Consider the following 6,000-nt stretch of genomic DNA (forward strand, 5'->3'; position numbering starts at 1 on the left):
TATTGCAGGTTTACAATATCCACAGACGTGCCGGAACTATATTTACTTTGATGTTTTCTTCCAAAACTGAAATTGTTATTTGGCAAGTTTAAGTCTACCTCAAAACAGTATATGTGTGTTTGTTATTCAGGATCCAGCTGTAGTATTTCTCATCAATCATTTTCTTTGTTGTTTACCATTTGCTATAATGTGATTAACATTCACATTTTGGCTCAGGCCTCAAATGCTAAATGTCATATTGAAAATTTACAGATAAAGCAAGAGTACCACAATAAAATCTTTGAAGAGATGGTGATATTTGTACAATGTTCAGTGCATTCAGTTTGTTTTGAAACATACAGAGCCACGCTGACAGATGTACCATATTCAAATATACAACTATTGATCTTTATGTTGCCTTCATTGCATCATCCACCCTCTATATGTCTTCAGGCTCCTCCGTTATGATTGTATACTTCATGAAAAGATGTGAGGTAGAGAAAAAGCATGTAACCAGTGCCATCACCAGTTAAAGTTTATGATGGCTTATAAAACATATAAATGTCAAAGACGCTGCCATTACTAAAACAATGGATCTGTTGTATCTTACTGAGGATGTTAGGATACAGCCACAATATGTGTCTCCTACCATTATCAAGCTTTCAACATTTTATAGCAAAATTACTTGCCCTTTATTAATTGTTTATAGGCTGTAACTAATGACATTAATAGAGTTTAACAAATCATTACCTGAAATCCTGTTAATGTTTTACAAGTGCTCTATAAAGTATAAATAATTTATTACCAATTGATAAAGCTATTCCTTACAAATGATATTAATAAAGAGTGACTTATTAAAAACTGATACCAGTATGTTTAATGTAAAGTAAAATGTGCAAAACAAAAATTAAACAGACTATGTCATTTTGGATGGTGCTACTTTATAACCAAAACTTGTATTTAGCTACTATTTTGGAATTATTATAACAGAATAGAGTTTTGTCACATACAGTCTTTTACAGTAAAATGGTCCAGATCTTATTTAGGAGAAAGTCTTAGATTCTTAGGTCAGGTGGTGGGCATGATGTGGAGACGGTCAGAGAAGATACTTGACAGCTTCCAGGTCTTATATGTGTCTTTGGAAAAGCTCCACTTTCATTAAGTCAAAGGTTGACTGAATTCACTGTCTGACCAGTCAGTGGTCTGAACTTATAAATAATTTAATAAGAACTATCACAGCCTTTTCTGTCACTTATTCACAGCCATGAATCACAAGAACACACAGAGAGGCATCACACAGTGTCCAATGAAAAGAAACAATATTCCTTCTTTTCTTTTCTTCCCATTTTATCCAGAAAAAAGAAAAGTAAATTTAACTTAATTTAATCATCTGCTGAGTATGCTAATTAATCTCATTATCAAATAACATGCCAAAGGAAACAAAAGAAATCCCTACCATCAAGATCATGATCAGATTTTTAGAAGTTCAGTTGAAGTAAAAAAAAAAAAAAAAAAAAAAAAAAAAAAAAAAAAGTTCCTTCACACTGATCACATGGAAGATGATTAAACAAGATATCAGAGCTTTACTGAAACCCAATTTTCCCCTGGTGATGGTAAAATCCTACTTTAAACTTGATGAATGCAAAGTTATTTCCGCCAAGCTGATTGCCATGGGAACAGGGCTGTAACCGCCTCCTCTGTCTCTAATTGTCTTCTCCAAAAGACATCTCATAGCATTGACCATATGAGAAGAAATTAATATTATAATATAGAGAATTAGATATACTCCAATAGATAATCACTAGATAATTGTGCATAAAAGCGGATTGTTTATGTATACTTTTTTTCATCTTTTGAAAGAGAAAATAGTTTAAAGATTTTGGTCACGTCCTTCACATTTGGCTGAAAAGACTGACGGGGAATAATCAGAAGGCAGAAATGAGGAGGCTGCTGTCACAGCTGTGGAAACTCACAAAAGATCTTCTCATGGCATTAAAGGAAATATCTCACATTATTAGAAGAAAAAGAGAAATAACGAAATTAGCCTTTTTTAATTTCGCAATTTGGACTTCACACTGTGCATAGATTGCCACAGGGTTAAGCTCAGTTTCTAATTTGACTCCATCTAAATTGTACTCACCAACAAACATATTCAGCATCTCGCTGGAGAAGCCAGTGAGACTTATGAAGAGAAGACATACAGAGAGGAGAGGGGGAGAGGAGAAACGGAGGGAGAGATATTTTTAATTCATCATTCTCTCAAAGCAATCAGTGGGACTAAAATGGGTAAATCCAAACAATTTAGCATGTTAGAAATGTTACATAGGAAAATGAGAAACACTGAATCTTTTTTCAACAGTGTGTAAAGAACATATGCCATGCTTTATAAGTCTAGATTTAAAATGTATTTGTTACAATGTCAATCATTGTCATTGTCCATCACATCTTTTCACTGCTTTCACTAGTCTGGCACTGTTATCACTTTGGAACCATTTTTAGAACACTGTGGGGCAGTAAACACAGTTTCCATGGAAACATCACCGAGACACACATTGATAAGCGGATTGGAGCAGCTGTATTTCTCTGATGACGAATGAAACCTCAAAAGCTGAGAGGGCTTCAGCTGGCGAACACAATTAAACGCTGCCAATATATTCGGGAAGAGAGATCCACATAAGCAGAGGAATCTGTTTGATTTCTCATTATGAGGCAGATAACAAACGACTCTTATCTGGTTTTGCCAAAAGCACCCACTGGCTCTGCCTGCCTGCCTGCCAGCCAGTGGGTCTGCTGCTGTGTCTGAGAGCGTTCGCAAATGGGCAACAATTTCCAATTAGATTTTACTTTACAAATGGATATATTGATCTGGTGCAGCTGTTCTCATCAAGCTGGAGAGAAACAATCAGGCACAGTTTAATTTGGCCCCAGTCAATAGTCTTAAGCAAATGAAGAAGGAGACACAGAAAGGTCAGATATACTTTAAAAATAATAATCCAAAAAAATCACATTTTAAATGATTTTTTAAAAACACTGAATTTGATTTTTAGCACAAATAATTTGTCTGGTTTTGCCTACCTAGTTTGATGTGTTTATTGTTACTTCACTTGAATGTTTGACCTTTGCTGTGCAGAATGTGTATGTCCACACAGTTTGACATCTTATTTTGAAATGAACAATATTTGCATATTCATATTCATTCCCAGATTGTACAATGAGGGAGAAGGATTAGATGCATTTTTCAGCACTTTTTAACACGATGATTAAACTTTTTTTTTTCTGACACAAAATTATTATTCCAAGATTATCGTAATTATCAGTCGTGGGGGTTTAATGTTGTACACTAGGAACATTTTATACCAGGAGACTATATTTACACAGTGTCCCAAGTCTTCCAGGGTTATGGGCTGAGACTCAGCTGTTGGGAGCACTCACAGAGAGAGCGACTTGATAGCAGTACAACTGATGGTGTCGTGAGAGATGCTTTGCCTGACAGCAGCACATCTCCCCTCTGTGACTTTCGCAGTCCTAAAAGGGCTGCACAGAAAGTACGAGAGCACTGACCTAAAAAAAAAAAAAAAAAAAAAAAAAAGTCACTTCCCACGAAGCGAGAATGTGCAGCTTCATCAACAGCTTGTTGATTCATGGAATGTAAGATGCACTGGTGAACGAGATGGTGAAATACCACCATTTACTGCCCAGTGATAGGTAATGTAGTAAAACTAAGAAAATTGATACACAGTGAAGTAAGTCACCACAGTTTTTACTTGTTTTGTCTGCAAAGCTCTAATAGAATACACACACACACACACACACACACACACACACACACACGACAGTGAGTGTGGATCAATGGTTCAGTGATGAACTTGTTCCCCACTCTGATGGGTCTATTTTTTAATGAAACATGGCCTCTAGAGAAAATAATGACACTCAACTGGCCTCTATCACTGAGCAGAGCCCAGCCATGTTCCCCTCTCTTTGTACAATGTGTGCTGTGAGTAGAAAATACACAAATTGCTTAATGATACACAAGCTCAAACATCCTGAAAAGCAATTTTATGCTGCAAAATTGGATATTTTACTTTTTTGAAAATCCATATCTTAAATTGCCATATCTAAAGCAAAGAAAATTAGGTCAAAATGGTCCTTTTTGCTAGACTCTAAAACCATCTTCGGTGAGCCATTGGAAAAATAATTGAAATTGGTAATGAATGCCTGCTATTACTAGTTCAGCAAAAGACAATCTACCATTATGTTCACAATAAAAGCCCAATTTCCCTTGAAACAGAAGAGCTGCAGGCACGAATGCACACATAGTAACGTCAACATAAACAGCATATTATAGCACAATTGTAGAGCTGTAGATCATCTCAGGGTGCATGCTGGTAAATTGCTTTAATGTGATCACAAAGAAGAAAAAGTACTTTCTAATGTAATAGGTTTGTGTGTCACACTGACATAAATGTGGCGAACTCTGCCTGTTCCCATCATAGCATTCACCTAATTTGTTCTTTCCAAGCAAAGAACAGGAGCTGTGGCAGCACTAGGGAGAGCATGCAGATAAAATCAATTTGGCAAATAAGTAATCACTCCAAACAATGCAAGGAGCTCATGGTCTACAGAGTATTAATGTGCAACTTAGATCACCAATGGCATCTCTGAGAATCATGTCCTGTTTCTTGGAGTAAGTACAAAACCACTGTGAAACATCACCATTTGGAGGTCACCAAACCTGTACATGAATAAAATATGAGAAGATGCATTTATGTCTAATTAGTATTGACATTGTGTTTGGGAAAGACACGGCATGGAAATTATGTTCATGGGTGGTGGACAGTAATCAGCCTACAAATGGATGCTATGATACATTACTTCAATATAAAGCTTGAAAGATGCTACTCCTCAGTTTGATATAATTGCCATTGGGACTGGTAATAGTTTCAAAGATAAGTGTTTACAGAGAAAGTATTGAAGGTTATTCATCCACAGACCTGTTCAATATATTGATTTGGTGACTATGTATGTACACCTCTCTATAGTACACTAAGAGCACATCCTGTTATTCTTATAAATGCGGAAGGAGAAGGACAAATTCTCAGTTTCACTATATAGGTGGAAAAAAAAAGAATCTGCAGCGATAATAGAGGATGTAAAAGTTATCATCTTTCTGATAGTGACTCACTGTATTATCCAGACTGCCCTGAGGAAGGAGCACTGCTCAGAGGGCATATGCTAACCTGTTAATCTCTTGTATTGTAAATGCATTGATGGCTAAAGCTCTTGGCAAGTGACTATCACCTTTATCTGGCAAGAAACCATGATTGGTGGCAGAAAAAATTACAAATAGCCCCGTTACAGAAATATATATTTGAAATATCTGGCAAAAAATAATTAAATATCTGAAGAATATTATTAAAATATCCAACAAAGTAATAAGATATCAGGAAAAAGAAACATCAAAATATACAACACTTTTGTAAAATTTCCAAAAAATTCTGTAAACTCTGGAAATATTAGTTTAATATTTGACAAAGAATTGTTTGAAAGAAAAAAACTATCAGGCAGAAAACTGCAGAATAGCCAGAAAGATTATCAATAATACAGTTAATAAATACTAGAAAAGAATCCAAAAAATAGTGAAATAGCTAACAAAAATTAGTTATATGTTAAAAAAAAAAAAAAACCTCACACACAATATCCCAGAAAATAACTGAAAAATATCCTTTAGTACCAGTACCTTTTTTTCTTTTTTAAATGTAAATCTTAAAAGTTCAGGAAGGACAGAGATGTAAAGCAGGCACACATTCACTCACAAGACTACATGCCTTCATCCCAGTCTCAGGAGAGTCAACAGGCGAGCAGCTGCTTGGAGGTGATACCATTCAAATAACATAAGTCGCCTGTCATCCGAGGAGTTGATAATTTCCCTCAGGTAAACTCAACCACACTACTTTCTTAATCTGTCAAGTAACATAACAGGAGTCCTCTAGAGAAATGTGACTTTGTGATAGGTAGAAAAAT

Source organism: Lates calcarifer, linkage group LG1 (genome assembly GCF_001640805.2).
Source record: "Lates calcarifer isolate ASB-BC8 linkage group LG1, TLL_Latcal_v3, whole genome shotgun sequence".
Lineage (NCBI taxonomy): Eukaryota > Metazoa > Chordata > Actinopteri > Centropomidae > Lates > Lates calcarifer.